Source organism: Schistocerca cancellata, chromosome 5, assembly GCF_023864275.1.
Source record: "Schistocerca cancellata isolate TAMUIC-IGC-003103 chromosome 5, iqSchCanc2.1, whole genome shotgun sequence".
Lineage (NCBI taxonomy): Eukaryota > Metazoa > Arthropoda > Insecta > Orthoptera > Acrididae > Schistocerca > Schistocerca cancellata.
This window is the reverse complement of record NC_064630.1, coordinates 270,649,968-270,669,523: the sequence shown is the minus strand read 5'-3', so window position 1 is coordinate 270,669,523 and position 19,556 is coordinate 270,649,968. Positions and strand designations below refer to the sequence as shown.

The window sequence follows — 19,556 nt, the reverse complement described above, 5'->3', positions numbered from 1 at the left end:
CACACCTTTATTCTACAAAACATGTTATCCAACCAAGAGTGGAATATTTCACGAACATTTTGATTTTGTATAAAACACCAGTCTGTTTCAGTGTATTACATAGTACCCTATGGGAAGTAAATTTGTTTAAACTAACTAGCCTTAAATTAAGCGGGTGAGAGCTGTCAGAAATATATAAAAAGAAAAAAGTCTGTCTTCTACCAGCATTTTTTTTTTTTTTTTTTTTTTTTTTAGATTCACCACTGTCAAAGGAAAAGGCCATTTTTTGAGCTGTGGGTTTCTTGCCTCTTATGCACACAGATACCAAGAAATGTCTGAAGCAGGAGACCAAAAACTTTTCTCAACAATCCTACAAATTTTGCAGACATAATAATAGATTATAATATTTATTCAAAGTGCAACCAAAACAGCACAGTACGCTATCGGTACATAACGTATGCATACAACACCAACTTTTCTCCGTCCATGTATTTCTCTTTCCACCTGTAGCAAATACAATAATTGTCTATTGCTGTTCCGAACAAACGAATGGTGAAAACGCAACAAATACCTGTAATATTAGATGTTTCGACCTAAGTCGCAAGCACAAAAAAACCGCGTCTTCCTGAGATCACGTGACACTCGCAGAGTTAATGTTGTCCAGATGCGCAGATCTCAATGCTCACTCCAGAGATATTATTAATCTATGTCTGGACCCAAGGAGATTTCAATAATGAATATTCTAACCTCCTTGTCAAGACCGGCTTCAGTTTGAACTTTCATTTGTTCAGTGTTTATAAACAGCTGTGTCTGAAGTTTGTCAAGTTTTCGGTGTAACTTTCGCGCACCATTTTGCTACAACGCGTTGAAATAACGCTTGAAGTCATACTGCTGAATGAATCTGGCACAAAGGCTCATATACCTTCAGACGGACAGTAGACGTTCGATTGCATAAACTGTTTTATGCTATCATTTACAGACGACGGACATATTTGTGCCTCTTAAAACTGAGAAAGAATAAACAGTAAAGCAAACGAAGATTTTAGGAAATCATAGTGGATAAATATGAACAAGAAAGTTGCAGGTGTTTAAATGTACGTGTTAGTAGCAGTTACCGTATTATAGTCAGTATTTACGAAGTGCAAATGCAAAAGTAAAATTAATACTAACGCGAAAAATAATTTTAATAAGCTAGGCCTCGCGAATGCTTGATTTATTTGCAGCGTATATGCCGTAACGTTCAATTTTCTGCTATTTCAAGTCGCCTGGAGGTAATCCCCTAGGGGTTGCGGTTCTCCCTTACATTGCAGAACTCAGTCACTCTTTTGATTTAGCCCACTGGATACTTCAGCCCATTGTGTATCATTAGAAGCATTGTGTTGCACGTTTTAATATCACTTGTTATTAAATGTTCTTTAGTTACGCATTTTCAAATGTTTATTTCAGGTTCTTTTTATTATTTGTTGTTGGTGTGTTGGGCTGTTTATTAATAGACAACCATCAATAACCTGTTACATCATAAATAGGGTACTCTTTTTTTTTTTTTTTTCCTTAGCTAGCATGGGTGCATGCTGATGATGAAATTACTGTATCAACACAGTTGTTAAAATTTCTTTTTTAATATTTGTGACCTTGCAGTTATTAACTGTATGTGTAGTCTGTGCTGTCATAGGTTAAGCATGTGTAGAATCAGACAGAAATATGCCTTTCATATCATATTAATAGATTGTAGTACTCGGTGCTCCAAACAGCTTTCATAAAATTCTTAATTTAACTGTCAGGTGTCAGTTGCTTTTAATGTAAACATGGAGTCCACAGCCATCATGCCATTGCACTTTTAATTGTTGTTATAATTTGTTTTCTTAATTTCCAATTCCTTAGTTCATTTGTAAATGTTACAGAAATTTTAAACGACAGTAGAAACTGACCTGCATATATATCACTGGAAGTGTCATTGTAAAGTCTGTGTTCTATGCAAATAATATTTGTGTAATAAAAGTTTTTCGTCCTGTTGAGTAAAGTTCCTGGTCAACAAAACAAAGATCTAATAGTTGTATGTGCTGGAGCAAGTGTATTTTTGTAGGACATACATTAAGATAATCTTCTCAGTCTCCCTAATGCTACGCTCAGAAAAAGCGATTTTTCAATAAAGGAATCTTGTCTTTTTGTGTTGTACATACCATAAAGTGGTCTGCATTTGGGAACTGGAAATAATTTTGCTTCTAGCTGTAATCTTGACAAGCCATAATTACTGAGAGAACTATGTAAGGCATCCGGTGTTATTTTAGAATCCAGAACATCAAAGAATCATGTAAGGCATCAGGTGTACTTTTATAATTCAGAGCATCAAAGGATGTTTTTCCTCTTGTAACAAGTACTCTCTTAAGGAGTTTGTTATTTTCATTTGTTTGCCATTTACCTGAGTTAGTATGTCATTCTCAAAGCAGCTTTTTGAAAATTAGTTTTGGCAAATATTAATAATTACCAGTCTTCCAATCATTTAGACCTTGTAAATTACACAACACTCAAGACAGCAGTAGAATTTACAAATATTGACAACTTTAAATGTTAAAATATATTTAACACATTGACTGCTCAAAAATGGCTCTGAGCACTATGCGACTTAACTTCTGAGGCCATCAGTCACCTAGAACTTAGAACTAATTGAACCTAACTAACCTAAGGACGTCACACACATCCATGCCTGAGGCAGGATTCGAACCTGCGACCGTAGCGGTCGCTCGGTTCCAGACTGTAGCGCCTAGAACCGCACGGCCATTGACTGCCACAACGCCATTGGCAGGATAGCAGAGCCACCTGCTGTGGCTGCTGTTAGCCACACTACAGGCACCGTGTTAATTTAAAAGGATGTCTCTTCTATATGTTTGTATTTTATGAGTTCTGCTGTATGTACGAACTTAGTGGTTTGTAAAATTTTTTAAAGTGATAATCCATCCTTAATATACAGTTTATATTGTTTGATGTCTGTTAAGAAAACTCTGGAATTATTCGTATTCATAAAGGTCGTGAGTTGAGAAAAATGCTGTCTGTGATATTGGACAACTTATTTCATGAATTTGTTGTAATAGTAATGTTCTGCAAAACATATTCTAGAAAAGTGTTATTTCTTAAAAGTGGTAACAGCAGTGTACGTTTCATAGCCTGTGAAGAAGCAAACCTACATAACTAAATGAATCTTTGTGCTGTACTGGCACTTGAACAAAATATGTTTGTCTTATTTGGGCAGAGTCCTGTCCTACCTGTAGTGCACTTATGGTATACCATGGCTCTTCTGTTGCATGCTGCTGTTGGCAATTCATCATTGGTTGTAGCCAATTAGTTGATATTATATGGTATCCAATGAAAGTTTCTAGATCTTATAATCAGGGTTGTAACAAATATTATGCTGTGTTTTCCCGGATATGTCATGATTTCGGAAGTGGTTGTTAGGTGTAACCTAATGGCACAGCTTAAATTGCTGTGAGTGAAATCAGCAGCAATGACATTTATAGTCTTTGTTGCTACAAATATTTTTCTCATTTTTCTGAATGTGTCATAATTTACAAGGCTATGGCTAGGGTTGGACCTAACAGCTGAGCTTAAATTGCTTTGAGTGAAACAGAATACCAGCTGACTTCCTAACGAATCATAGGAAATTACAAGTGTGCATGGTTATTCAAATCTGACTCTTGATTTGTTGTGTTCACTCATCACATGAACCTTTATCTTCAGCAGCACCCTACAGAAATGCTGTGGTACATGGTAAGTGCATGTTTTCTGAGTCCTGCCATCGAAGCTATGCAAGTACACATCAGAGGTGAATGACAACTGTGCTTGCCATCACTACTCCCTATGGTTCCTAACTCATAGTCAGTCTTGTGTAATGAGGCCATCTTGCTTAAATACTTCATATTTTGGCAGTGTGTGGAAGAGTTAAGAGATGTGGTATCAAGTTGTACTCATGTATTTAATCAGTTATTTATGCACACAACACCAACTGTACCGAGCGAGGTGGCGCAGTGGTAAGACACTGGACTCGCAGTCGGAAGGACGACGGTTCAATCCCGCGTCCGGCCATCCTGATTTAGGTTTTCTGTGATTTCCCTAAAATCACTCCAGGCAAATGCCGGGATGGTTCCTAGGAAAGGGCACGGCCGACTTCCTTCCCCATCCTTCCCTAATCCGATGAGACCGATGACCACGCTGTCTGGTCTCCTTCCCCAAACCAACCAACCACCCAACTGTTCAAAGTAAATGACACCATCCACAACATCATCTGTTTTGATGGCACTGTAACCCAAGAATAAAAGAACAACATTTCTCCATGAAAGTAGAACTCATGTCTTTGTGATTCACCCTTTGTATGGGGAATTTTCAGTTGCAGAGCAGTAAGTGAAATGCTTGCCCGAGGGCACTTCCCACTGTATCAATTATTAGTGCTCCTTTTCATTCCATTCACTTACTAAGCATGAGGGAAACACTAATGTAAATGCTGTAATTAATCTAACATTATCCACATGCTTCCTATGGGAATGACATGTATAGAAGTTTGAAGTATAGGCCTAGATTCATCATTTAAGGTCATTCCTTGAACTTTGTTAGCAGGCTTTCTCAGGATAGTATACATCTATTTGGAAGTTTCTGACAGTTCACTTCTTTCAGCACCTTTGTGATGCTTTTCCATGCAGCAAACAAATCTGTGACAATTTTTGCTGCCCTTCTGTTTATACATTCAATATCTTGTGTTAGTCTTATTCTGTAAGGGTCCCACACGCTTGAAAAAATATTCTGAGATGGGTCCCACAATGTCTTGTGAGCATTTCTGTTTGTAGGCTGATTGCATTTCCCTAACGGTCTAACAGTGAACTAAATTCTGTCAGCTGCTTTACTTACAACTTAGTATATGTGTCCATTCTATTTCGTATACCTATAAATTGTTGTATCCAAACATTTGTGCGAGTTGACTAATTCCAGTAGTGAGTCATTAATACTGTAATCATAGGTACTACATTTATTTTTTTCTTTGTTTGTAGTGCACAAGTTTACATTTCTGAGTATGTAAAGCAAGTTGCCAGTGTTTCCACCTCTTTGAAACCTTACTAAGATCTGAATGGGTAATTGTGCAGCATTTTGAGACAATACTTCATTATGCATAGCTGTATCTTCTTTTTTAAAAAAAAAAAAAAAAAAAAAAAAAAAAAGACTGAGGTGGCTAGTAATATTGTCTGCAGGGTAATTAATGTAGAATATGAATAGCAAGGGTCCCAACACACTTCCCTGAGGCCCATCCAAAGTTATTTCTTTATCTGCCGATGACACACTTCCAAGATATCCTGCTGTGTTCTCCCTACCAAGAAATTTTCAGTCCAGTCACAAATACTTTTGGTAATAAGTGTAGGTGTTGTACCGATTCAAATGCTTCTCAGAAATCAAGAAATATTACATCTACGTGTCATCGTCACTCCCAATTTTCAAAATGTCATATGAGAAAAGTGAAAGTGAAGTTTCACATGGTCGATGTTTTCGGAAACCATGCTGGTTGGCATGGAGGTTGTCATTCTGTTTGAGGAACTTCATTGTGTTTGAGTTCAGAATATATTTTAAGATTCTACAACAAATATATGTGAAGGATACTCGTGACCTGTGCATTTTTCCAACTTGTGGGCAGTTTTTTTTTTTTTTTTTGTATGAGGCATCTACAATGATTAAATGAGGAAACAGAACATATCACATAAAACTCTTTCATACATGGAGACAGGTGAATAGGAAGAGGTGGACCAGTTTCCTGGCCTCTGTATTTTTTGGACCTACGTCCCATTAGATTTGTCCACACATGGACATTTGAAAGTTCTTGTATATCAAACCCTTGTAGAAGATTCAAAGAATCTTCATCTTGTGGAATGCCGCAGAACTGTGTGTCTATGCTCCAGGGTTGCGTCTGTATCTCCGGGATTCAATACAATGCTAGAATGATACACGTAACAGTGCTAAAGGAGGAAATAGTTCCAACATGGAAATAAAATGCATAAGAATGCATGTATGTACCACAGCCTTTTTTTGTCCGTGAGTTATGTCTCTTAGAAGTGTGGCTTTACCTTTGTATTATACCCTGCGTTAAACTACAGGTTTGTGAAATCTGTACAAAAGCACTATATACACTTCCCTTGATCTATATAGGTCAACAGCAGCTCGTGACACCAAAACACACATAGCTACAACAGTGCAATGGAATCGGTCACTTCCCTTCACCTATGCAGTTCACGATACCAACACACACACAGCTACGAGAACATATTGAAATCAGACACTTCCCATTACCTATAAAGCTCAAAAACAACTAATGATACCAATAAAATTTAAATCAAGTACTTCCCCAAAGATATGTAAATCAACCCTAACTGCCAATACCAAAACATCAACCACCAACACATGCAGTAAATACCACCAACCAAAGAACACAGAAATACCCCACCAACCATCATAACACAAGAAAAATACAACAAAAAAAAACGACTTCTTACCACAAAAGAGTTCTGGCTCTACTCATGAGGTCATACACCACAATCACACACAGCCACAACCTTAAAAAAAAAAAACTCCCAACCCACTCACAATCTACCAACCTCCCCCACTCCCAACCCAACCTCCACCCTCCCCCCAAAATCAAAGATCCATCAACAAAGAAAAACCAAAAAAATAAACAGATCTCAGTCACACACTACAACTCAAAATCAACTGCAACAAAACAGAACCTCCACAACATAATCATAAAACAACCACCATCCCCCACCCACCTACCTCCACAAACATTAACAACAACCCCCGCCTGAGCCACAGCACGCCCCCCCCCCCCCCCCCCCCCCCCGTCACAACACATCCTTAACCAACCACCTTCGGCCTATACATTTTACTAATAGTCCTTAAAAAAAAGTGAAAAATGCAATAGTCTCCAGGGGCGCTCTTCCGCCAACAATACTCATCTAAATCAGACTGAAGGTTAGAAGAACGCCTCTTCCCCCTCCCAATAAATGACTTAACCGCCCCCCCCCCAACCCCCTCTATTGTATTTGTACATGCCCCAGTCTCATATATCTTGAATTCTAAACTATGGTTAACAACTAAATGATCATACCCCCTCGGCCCAACCACCTATAAGATGAAAAAGCATTGGAAACTATTGTGCTACCCTCCTCTATAAATTCCTCAATAAATCCCACCAATTCCCTTTTCATGCGCCCCTCCAAAACCCTAAAAACACACTCTGAAAAACCACCCCCAGATACAACAGCCCCTCACACCCGTAAACCAACCAGAGACTTACCCCTCAACTTTCTCTTCCCAAACTGCGACTCGTCAACCTGCACAACCACCCCAGGCACACCCAACTTACCCCTGTACTTAATATATTCAGAAAAAACTTCCCTACAAAATTAAAACCAGTCATAAACTGTCCTCTCACTAACACCAGTCTCATGTGTACAAAAACTATGGGAGGATCCATAACAAAAATAATACGTCATCAACACTATCTCTCGCGTGCCCAACCTAGACCTGTCGAACCAGGTACTACGCCTTATGGAGGGCCATAAGTTGTCCTTACAGCACTGCCACATGTAGCAGTCTGTGATCCGAGTTGCCAGAACTCTGGTCAACCACATGTTCTGCCGGCACATGCTGCACTTCAGCCAACAGCCCTAATAATTGTAAGAATTTTATCAGGGACATATCATCCCCCATTTCTGCCCGCAAACGAGAAATATTATATTTTTCCATCCTATCCATACCTAACAAAAGCAGCCAGAAATTAAACTGAACGACTCATAACACAACATACAGCAAACAGCACTACAATAACATAGACGCAATAAAAACTTAATTCTTAACTCACTGAAACCAGTTTCTGTTGACGACCAGTCACAAACAACACCTGAACAGATCAAGCAACAACACCAAAATGAACCCAATACACCACATAACACGTTAACCACTGATTGCAACAAAATGACATCTATAAAAAGAACACACTCATAAACTAAACTCCGCACCTTCGTGACGTCACACACAACAACACCCTTATGTCACGGGTCAAAGCAGATGGATGGGATCGGACGCCTCCATTGACCCATGTATTTTGCATCACTGTGTTAAGTTATATTCATAACAATTCAGTTTAAAAAAATTGTAAGTTTCATCCTTGACTTACTACCAATATTTCAAGAGACTATTACTGTAACAGACATATTGTGATAGTAAAATAGTTCATGGGAGAAGGAATCTTAATAGGTATGGTAATTAATAAAATGTTAATAATAAAAAGTAACTAACCTGTGGGAATTGTGTAATTCAAATGCAAATAAGATTCACAGATATTGTGATATTATATGTATTCATTACTTCATTTGCTCTATATTAAATGTTTTGTCAGTTATGGCCACTAAGGAGGGTGGCGATTAAACCTAGAATTTTCAAGGAATCACATTTAATGTTGAAAATCAGGGAATTCTGTGTTTTTAACCTTGTACTGAAATTTAATTTTATTGACTTAAAAAGTCACAAATTTTAATCTTCATCATTAGCATACTGCCAAAAGGCAGGTTTTCACATTGTAGTTCTCCGGGCTATCCGGTCTTCTGCCATCCTCTTCAGGTCCACATAATTTCCTCTTCCTTTTATGTCGTCTATCATCTTGTATCTCCTCCTTCCTCTCTGTGTGACGGTCCTCCATGCGAGCCAACCGCAGGGACTCAGTCGTCCTTTGTCGGCTCCGCATTGGCCACTCCCGGCTAACACACAGTTATTTACTGCGCCGGGAGGACCCTCCTGTATGTCGCTGCGGGGCGGCTTTGACGGTGGCCCACATTCTGTTGGCCTGCCCCCTTTTAGCTGTGGTCAGGCAGACATTTGCGCTGCCTGATACGCTCCCTGCCGTTTTATCTGATGATCCTGTTATGGCTGCCTTAGTTTTACGTTTTATTAGGGCAGGGAGTTTTTATTCTTTAATCTGAGTGTTTGTTTTATTTTATTGTTTTGTGTTGATTCTGGCCTTTGGCCTATGATTTTAAATTGATCTTTTAATGTGTTTCTAAGTGGTTGGCTTTTCCTTTTTTATTTCTATGGTCGGCCAACCAGTCACACTCTGTGTGGTTTTAGTTCGTTTTGTCTTGTCTTTGTCTCAGTTTCTCTTGTTCTGTATCATCTGTGATCTATTCTGTTCCTCGTTTTTATTCTCTGTGGGTGTTCTTTGTATTTGGAAAAAGGGACCGATGACCGTAGCAGTCTGGTCCCTTTCATCCCCCAAACCAACCAACCAACCTTCCTCTCTGTCTTCTCCCACAAACCAGTCCTTCCAAAGCATCTGCTATCAAGCACTCCCTTCTCAATGAATGTCCCAACCAGTTCTTTCTCCTTTCTCTTATAATCTTCAGCAGACATCTTCTCTCACCAAACCTTTCCAATACTCTTTCATTACTCACTCTTTCCATCCAGCTTATCTTCACCACCCTCCTCCACATCCACATCTCAAATGCTTGTAACCTTTTTTCATCCTCTCGTCTCAGTATCCATGTTTCTGACCCATATCATCTCACACTCCAGACAAAATATTTGCCAAGCGTTTTCCTTAAACTTTTATCTAATTTGCCACTTAAGTCTTCTCTTTCTGTTGAATGCCTCCTTTGCTATGGCGGTTTGAGTTTTCACCTCCTGGTGACATCTCAAGTCTTCAGTTATTGTACTTCCAATATATTTAAATGCACTTACTTGGCTAATGGTAGCTTGTCCTATTTTAATATTGGACAGTCTGTGCCTTGTACTGATGACCATACTCTTTGGTTTTGCTGTGTTTATTTGCGTCCCATATTCCACACAAGCTCCATTCAGATTTTTCAGCATGTTATTCGCTGTCTGCTCACTTTCTGCCATTAATACCATATCATCAGCAAATCTTATACATTCTATTCTCTTTCCACCAATACATATTCCTCTTTTCCCATCTAAGCCTTTAGCAATAATCTCTTCAAGATATGCTTTAAACAACAGTGGGGAGAGGCAACAACCTTGTCTAACACCTCGTCCAATGCTGCTCCCTTCTGACATTCCATTTCCAATCCTTATCCTTACTTTCTGGCGAAAAAATAGATTCTGTATTAGGCATCTCTCTTTCCAATCTACTCCTTTCCTCTTCAAAATATCCATCAGCTTATTCCACTGAACTATGTCAAAATCCTTTTCTAAATCTATAAAAACAGCAAAGATTTCTCTACCTTTCTCCATATATCTTTCTCCTATAGTTCTTAACAGGCCAATAGCATCTCTTGTTCCTTTTCCTCTTCCAAATCCGAACTGCTCCTCTGCAATCCCTCTATCCAGCTTGCTTTATAGCCTTCTGTTCAACACTCTCAGCAACACCTTAGCTGCATGAGAAATTAGACTGATGGTCCTGTGCTCATCACATTTTTTAGTGTTTCTCATTTTCTCTACTGGTATAATAACTGGTGCAAGGAAGTCCTCAGGCCATTCCCCTTCATCATATATCTCATTACTGGGGTAGACTATCTCTTTTCTTGCCTTGCTTCCCAGATTCTTCAATAGTCCTGCTGGCAAATCATCAATTCCACATGCCTTCCTATTCTACATCTGCTTCAGTGCCTTTTCTACATCTGCTTCCAAGATGGTAAGGCCCTTTCCATCTTCCAGCACAAATTGCTCTGCTTCAACCTTAATTTCACTTTGTATTTCATCCCCCTTATACAGACATTCAATATATTCTTGCCATCTGTTCAAAACACCTGTGGTTCTTCTGCTAGAGTACTATCCATTCTTTCTATTTCTGTGTTATTCCTCTTTCTTTTACATTCAAAAACTATCTCACTAGCCAGTCTATACAATATTTCGTACTTTCCATCTTTCTCCATTTTCTCTGTTTCATCACATTTCTGTTTCATCCATTTTCCCCTTGCTTCCTCAGTTTCTCTTCTTAATTCATTATTCAGCTTCCTGTACGTCTTTTTTCCTTCTTCAGTTTCTACGTTTTTCCACTTTCTTCGTTCTTCCAACCTTTGCAACATGTTTTTTGTTATCCGTTCTTTCCTGGTACTTTGGGATACTCTAACTCCTAGTACTTCTTTGGCAGAATCCATGAGTCCTTCCCTCATTTTTATCCATTTGTCATTAACCTTTCATCAATACTACCTCTTTACCATTTTTTCATAAATCTGTTTTCCAAGTCTGATGCCTTTCCTAGCTCTTTGAGTCTTTCTGTGTTTAGTCTTTCTTTTGCTTTACCTCTCCAGACCTTTTTCAATTTCACTTGTATTTCTCCCACTACTAGGTTGTGGTCTGAATTTATATCTGCTCCTGGATAAGCTTCGGCATTCTTCAAGCAGTTCCTAAACCTTTTTTTATATCACGATGTAGTCCAAATGATATCTTTCCCATTCAGATTTGATATCCAGGTGTAACATTTCCTTTTGTGGTGTTCAAATAATGTGGAAACCACTGCTAATGAATTTTCTTTACAGAATCTAATTAGTCATTCACCTCTCTCATTTCTTATCCCTAATCCAAATTTTACTACTGTATCTCAGCCCCCCCCCCCCCCCCCCCCCCTTCGTCAGGAAGCTACAGCACCGTGTTAGCCTCTCCCCGTCCCACGAAAAACATTGCTACGCAAACTTGTGACTTACAGTTCAGTCCAATGTTGGCAAAGTCGCCTCGCCTTCAAGCTGACACTTCGTCTCCCGCTTCCTGGGCTGTAGATTCTGCTACCCGTTCTTCGCCCTCACCGGCAAAGATGGTTGCAATGCAGCCAGCGATCCATCAATTCAAAAAGGAATATTCCCAAGAAGATTTCTTGCGTACCCCGAGTTCGCGGCCATCTCGCTCTTCTGCCAATCGCCAAAAGCCAAAACAATCATCCAAATGCAAACAGTCTTCCCTCTCTCTGACTTGTTGGCCCTTTTCGACTCGTCGGTCCCTTTCAACTGACCGACACCGGGCAAGTTCCATCAATCCTGCTGAGTTGATGGACGAAGATCCTCCAACTGTGGATTCTAGTGGCCATCCTCCCTCGACGGCTCACCCTAAGCGGCTAATGAGGTGAGTGTTTCTTCTCCATTCTCTGGTGTTCCTAAATTTTATGACCCTTTTACAATGGAATATCTGTGGCCTTTGTTCTAATAGGGTGGATCTCCAGCTACTCCTGTGACCGCAATGTCCGCTTGTAGTCTGTCTCCAAGAAACCAAGCTACGTCCTCAAGACCATTTTGTTCTTTCCCATTTTACTTCGCCATGAATGGACCTTCCCCTTATGGCAGGGATTCCTGCTCATGGTGGGGTCATGGTGCTTCTACGAGATGATGTTTGTCATCGTCCTATCACCTTGCACACCCACCTGCAAGCAGTTTCTGCCCATATTTTCCTTCCCAAATTTACCTTTTACCTCTGCACCATCTATATCCCTTTGTCTTCCGCCGTCACTAGAGCGGACCTGATGCAGCTTATTGCTCAGCTTCCTACACCCTTTCTGCTCCTCAATGACACCAATACCCATCATCCTCTTTGGGGCTCACCTGTCGCCTGCCCGAGAGGTTCTCTTTTGGCGGATCTTCTTAATCATCTTAATCTCGTGTGCCTTTAACACCGGCAAAGCCACATTTCTCTCTGATTCCACCCACACTTATTCCCACTTAGACCTCTCAATCTGTTCTGTCCAGCTCACTTGTCTCAAGTGGTGTGCTCTTTCCGATACTTACCTGAGTGACCACTTCCCATGTGTGACTCACCTATACAATCGTACCCCGCCACAGCGGCTCGCTCATTGGAAATTCTCTCTTGCTGACTGAAGGCTATATTCATCCTTGACAGCCTTTGACGACCGACCGTTTCCCAGCTGCGATGATCAGGTCGAGCACCTTGTGGACGTTATTCTCTTGGCTGCTGATTCCTCTACCCCTCGTACTACTACTTCTCCCCGTCGGGTCCCGGTCCCTTGGTGGTGCGCAGTGCCGTCACACTATTAAGGAAAGCACGAAAGCATGCTGTGTTTCCTTCACCAGCTCATTCAACAGATTTACTCTGTCTTCTCTCGTTTGTGGTGGCCTGCACCGGATTTCTGGGACTACCACCCACTCCCCGATTTCTAGTCTGACTGTGACAGGAAATGTTATAGTCGACCCTGTTGATGTTTCCAATGCTTTGGGTTGGTACTTTGCATAGGTTTCAAGCTCCACCCACTACCATCCTACCTTCCTTCCTCGGAAACAGGTGGAGGAGGCTCGTGCAATCTCTTTTCTCTCTTTGAATCGAGAATGCTACAATACTCTTGTTACTATGAGGGAGCTCGAGCGTGCTCTCTCCTCATCCAGGTCTTCTGCTCCTGAGCCTGATACAATCTACATCCTCATACTGCAGAATCTTCCTCCTGTGGGAAAACGCTTTCTCTTCAATACCTACAACAGTATTTGGACTGTCGGTGTATTTCCCATGCTTTGGCGTGAAGCTTCTATTGTTCCCCTACCTAAGCCTGGTAAAGATACATCTCTTCCTTCCAGCTATCGTCCAGTTTCCCTTACCAGCAGTGTTTGTAAGGTGATGGAACACATGGTCAATGGTCGATTAGTGTGGTGGCTGGAGTCACATCATCTTCTCACTAATGTTCAGTGTGGGTTCTGAAAGCGCACCTTCGCAGTTGATCATCTCGTCATGCTGTCGACATTCATCATGAACAATTTTTTGCAGAAGCGACGAACAGTGGCTGTTTTCTTTGATTTGGAGAAAGCCTATGATACCTGTTGGTGGACAGGTATTCTACGTACTATGCACACATGGGGCCTCCGTGGTTGTCTTCCCACTTTCATCCGGGAATTTTTAACGGACCGAGTTTTCTGGATGCGCGTGGGTTCCTCCTTATACCACACATTTTCAGAGCAGAATGGGGTGCCTCAGGGCTCCGTACTGAGTGTCGTCCTCTTCGCCATAGCCATCAACCCCATTATGGACTGCTTTCCAGCTGGCATTTCTGGCTCTCTTTTCGTGGACGACTTTGCTATTTATTGCAGCTCCCAGCAGACGTGTCTCCTACAAAGCTGTCTTCAGCGTTGTCTGGACTGTCTCTATTTCATGAGTGTCACAAATGGTTTCCGCTTTTCTGTTATCAAATCCATTTACGTCGACTTCTGGCAGTACAAGGCGTTTCTTCCACTGTCCTTGCGACTGGGCCAAAATGCTCTCCCGTTCTTGGATGCAACAAAGTTCTTAGGGCCTACGTTTGATAGGAAACTCAGTTGGTCACTCCATGTGTCCTACCTGGCGGCACGCTGCACCTGGTCCCTCAGTGTCCTCCATGTATTCAGTGGTACCTCTTGGGTGGCTGACCAGACTGTCCTCCTCTACCTCTATCAATCTCTTATCTGCTCCAAGTTGGATTATGGATGCATTTTCTACTTCTGTGCACGTCCTTCTATCTTACGCCATCTAAATACAATACACAATTTGGGGATCCGTCTCGCCACTGGTGCCTTTCATACCAGCCCTGTTGAGAGTCTCTACGCATAAGCCGGTGAACTACCACTGTCATACTGGCACGACATTCTACGTAGTAGGTGTGCGTGTCGGCTTTCTTCCATGCCAGGCCACCCAACCTTTGACCCTTTTTTTGATGACATTCTTGACCGCCAGTATGAGATGTACGTTTCTTCTCTGCGGCCTCCCGGCATCCGCTTTTGTCACCTGCTTCATCAGCTGCAGGTCACACTTCTTGCTACTTTCTGAATGGGGGAGAGCCTTTCTCCACCTTGGCTTCAGACACAGGTTTGTGTTCATTTTGACCTCAGCTCATTCCTGAAGGATTCGATTCCCGAGCTGACCTATCGCTGCAAATTTCTCAAACTTTGCTCACAACTTGCCGATAGCATATTCTTCTACACTGATGGTTCGAAGTCCGCCCACGGTGTTGGCTGTGTTTTTGTCGTTGGGGCTGATAAGTTTTAATACTGGCTTCTCGACCAGTGCACAGTTTTTACAGCAGAACTTTTTGCCCTCCATCAGGCTGTTCACTACGTTCATAGGCACCAGCTCACTCGCTGTGTGATTTGCTCTGACTCCCTCAGTGCACTTCAGAGTCTAAATGATCCCGATCCAGTCCACCCCATCATTTGACGGATCCAGGACTGCCTCCATTTGTTCCCGGATGGGGGAGCCCAAGTGATGTTCATGTGGGTTCCTGGCCATGTTGGTTTGCCTGGGAATGATGCTGATGATACTGCAGCCATCTCGGTCGGCCCACCTCTTACTCTGTTCCCTCACAAGATATTTGTACTTTTCTCTATAAGTGTATCACATTACCATTGGTGCTCCCTTCATGGGAGCAAACTCAGAGAAGTGAAACCTCTCCCAGCCGTCTCACCGTGGGGAAGTAATGTTAGCTTGGTTGTGAATAGGGCACTGCCGCTTTAGTCACCGCCACTTGTTGAGTGGCGACCCTGCTCCCAGTTGTCCTTTCTGTAGCCAGCCATTAACAGTCAGACATTTCCTGATCCTCTGCCCCTATTTTAGCCACTTATGTCTCAGGGTCGGGCTGCTGTCCGCTTTGCCGGACATTGTAGCAGATGACGTGCGAGCTGTGGCTCACGTTTTAAGTTTTTTAAAAAACAGTAAAATGCCAAAAGAGATTTGATTTCTGCCTGGTGACTCCGGTTTCTTGTCGATGTCGTTTAGTTACTCTTCCGTAACGTCTTGATGTTTTAGATTTGTTTTTTTCTTCCATTTTGTATTGGACCTCATAATGGTTTTTTCCCCTCGCAGTCCCAGCATTCTCTGGTTCTTTACTGGGCACTTATGACCTTAGATGTTTTGCACCCTAAAACTCCACAAAAAAAAAGAACCTACTGTATCTTCATCTCTTTTTTTCACCCATTACTGCATTCCAGGCCCCCATGATGATAATGCAGCATTTCTGTTTTATTTCTCAATGAGTTCTTATATTTTCTCATTATATTCTTCCACTTCCCAATCTCTGTGCTGGCTGGTTGGCATATATACCTGTATTAACACCAAATCTTTTGAACTACCCTTCAGTCGTATCATCATCAGTCCTCCATCAATGTATTGTACCTTCATTACCTTATTTTTCAACTTTTGTCCTATCAAAAGCCCTACTCTATTTTCACCACTCTTGATTTCCCCTAAGTAAAAGAGCTTATAATCTCCACTTTCTTTCTCCCCATTCTTTCCCTATCTCATTTCACTCAAACCAAGGGCATCTAATCTGTTCCTTTTCATCTCCTGTTTTGCATTCTCTAGCTTTCCTGCTTGCAATAGTGTCTCACATTCCATGTTCCAATCCTTATCTTTGATTCCTTCATTGTCCCTTTCTTCCTTTCAAATATGGCTTCTCTGAATGTGTTCCCCTCCCGGAGATCCGAATGAGAGCAAGTTTTAACTCCAGAATCTTTCACATGGAGAGACATACCATGTACTGCTTGAGAATGTAATGTGATAGTTTCCCGTTAGTTTCCACATAGGCAATAGGGTGCCCAGCCTAAAATCAGGCACTCACTATGCTTTAGATGCTGGCTGTAAATGCCCCTCTGTGGTACAGTCACTACTTGTACTGTACCCAAAGAGAAAAGGTGCCTCTTCTGCCAGCTTCGTCGTTCCAAAAGACTCTTTCTCTGCTGCCACTGCTATTCAGGTCTTATACATGTAACAGCAAATGACAGGAAAAGGACATGTTGAAGACAGGTTTAGGATAGGAAAGGGGGAGCAATAGGCCGTTGTGGAACACACTATTCTGGCTCCTCCCCTTCAGCCTGTCCAGCTTGGGTAACCCTTCTGATAGCAAAGCTGCTGCCGGCATAGCCCTCCAGATCCAGAGCTCGCAAACCACCTCACCTGCACGGACAGTGCTATGTTAAGGCGGTGTCCCCTGAGAAGGAAAAATTTTAAAATGCTTAATATTTCAAAGTATATTATTATATAAAATTATATGTATTATTCCATTTAAATTATTGAAGTTTAAAAATTAAAAAAAAAAAAAAAACTTCTGTGAAACTATTGCTTGTTCTAGTGTACGCCAGCTGAGAGGAAAGAAAAGTCGTTATTGTGGTATTGTCCCCCCCCCCCCCCCCCCCCCCCCCCCCCGATCACCATTAATTTATAAGGAGCTTCTTATGACACCATTTTCCTCCCCATATTTGGTATTCTCAGGGAATTTTTTGATTTATTTTATTTTTATCAAGTTGGAGTAGCCCACTTCTCTAAGGGTTTTCTGCTTTTCACACTTTACACAAAATATCTTTTCCTTGCATTTTGATGAGCAAATTCATCAATGATATCATCAAAATTCAGTTTTTAAACCACACCATGTTCTACTGAGAACATGGCAAGAGAAGACAGGCATTCTTGCTGTTTGCTGCTCCTGAAATAATTCTTGATCAGCTTCAGATGTGAAAAGCTTCTTTCAGCTGAGGTGATGATCTCTGGCATGGTTGGCAAAATTATGTAGGCAATACAAATGTTGGGAAATGGGTTTACAATTTCATTTAAGTGTTCAATATTAGCACTAGAGTTTTCATATCCTTGGGCACCATTTCTCTGAACACTTCGATTTCTGTAAAAGTTGAGAAGCAACAATGTCTTATGAATATACACCATTTATTTTTGCATTTAACTCGTCCTCAAGTTTTTCTACAAAGCATTTTCAGTTCTTTACCCTATATGTGTCTGAAGCTTTCTGGAGAACACAAGAAGCTGGTTATCTCAGATTATGTAGTCAGTTGCCCAAACATTTCTTTCAAACTTTTCAATTCTGTATCAGCTACAGGGTAGTAAAAACTCAGTTTTGTATTTCTCCTCTGGAAATTGGGCCCTACAAACCATGTCCATAAAACCCTACAAACCATCCATAATCAAATTGCTTTATCTTCTTCTCAGTTCTCTTTTCTCGAAATTTTGGCTCAGTCAGTAAACTTTCAGGTATATTTTTTGCGCTTATCTGTGCATTAACAAAACCTTCTTCTTGGAAATTCTCAATAAACTTCACTAAACTTTTGAGGGATTTAGTTGCTACTTTTACATCCACATTTTCTGCTTGAAGTGCTGTACTTGCTGTGTTAATGATAAAGAGAAACTGACACCATATGACAACACCTACAATAAATTCGGAAGTTTTTTAATTTGTTCACAGAAAGCGAGTATGCTTCACTCTTTGTTTTCAGTTCAACAGTGCTATTGCTCATCTGAAGAAGGCCATCTTTTACATCCCTTGCCTAGTACCTCGTAGCTTTGACACTCTCCAACCTATTTGCCCCATTAGTACCTGAAAGTCTCTTCACTGTTAGGGTTGCACAGTAAGATCTCCCACCTCTAAGTGGCTACACCAAAAGCAATGTATATTCTTTGAATTATACTACTTTTGCTGTGCATGTAGTCAAACCTGATACCACAAGATTAAGACTCTGCAGAGCACATGACATATAAAATGCTCTTGGATCACACTTTAGGATTCAGGCTTGAACATCACTTTAGTGACCTTTCATATTTGCACCAGTATCATAACTTTGGCCTCAACAGTTGTGAATATTGAGCCTTAGTTGATCTAGTTTCAACAAAAGGGTTTCCTGTTGAAGTGACATTCAGAAAGTCGAGAAAGTGTTCTTCTGCAGTCTCTTCGTTTTAAGTTCACAAACCCAACAATCATTGTCATTTGTGTGTTGCGGCTTGTATCAGGAGTACAGTTAACTGATGACTAAAAAATATTTTCATAGATTTTTACCGACTTTAAATGTTCCTGTAAAACTGGGTCACATTCTCCTATCATGTCAGTCGAACCCTGAAAATTACCATTATTATCTTGATATAGTTTGTCACTGGTTCCTCTTAAGGCCATATCTGTTGTGGGTTGGCAGGAGAGCCAACACCGTGATATTAGAGGAAGCCGAAAGGCACGCGTTTTAGCTCACACAGGCTGGCGTGAGGTCTGGAACAGGTCAAGGAAATTAGACTTCAACAAAAAACGGACGTAGCTGGTGGAATACTTAACTTAAATCCATTAATGATGAGCGTCGCTTTTGATGGTACATGATTACAGTATCAATAGTAACTGGTAATGGCGCCTTGCTAGGTCGTAGCAAATGACATAGCTGAAGGCTATGCTAACTATCGTCTCGGCAAATGAGAGCGTATTTTGTCAGTGAACCATCGCTAGCAAAGTCAGTTGTACAACTGGGGCGAGTGCTAGGAAGTTTCTCTAGACCTGCCTTGTGGCGGCACTCGGTCTGCAATCACTGATAGTGGCGACACGCGGGTCCGACGTATACTAACGGACCGCGGCCGATTTAAAGGCTACCACCTAGCAAGTGTGGTGTCTCGCGGTGACACCACAATATCACACTGTGCCATCTCTCTGATGGTGAGTATAATTCTCTTTAGGACCAGACACCAGTGTTCTTTATGTTTTTCTAGTAGTTCAAGGTTAATTCAATCAATACGACTTTTTTCTTCCAGCTGTACCTCACATTCTGTTCATATTTTGTATATATTATGTGGCTAAATGATTGTCCATGCTCATGATGCCATTT

The 19,556-nt window shown here is 41.1% G+C and overlaps 1 long non-coding RNA gene across 2 annotated transcripts in view; it reads left to right on the top strand.

The window, feature by feature from the left end:
* The first annotated feature begins 687 nt into the window (after window positions 1-687).
* The window catches only part of LOC126188264 (uncharacterized), an 82,724-nt gene continuing 63,855 nt past the window's right edge, over window positions 688-19,556 (top strand). For both annotated transcript variants that reach the window (XR_007537846.1, XR_007537845.1), the window contains exon 1: window positions 688-1,073. This is a non-coding gene — a long non-coding RNA (uncharacterized LOC126188264). The remainder of the gene's footprint in view (window positions 1,074-19,556) is intronic.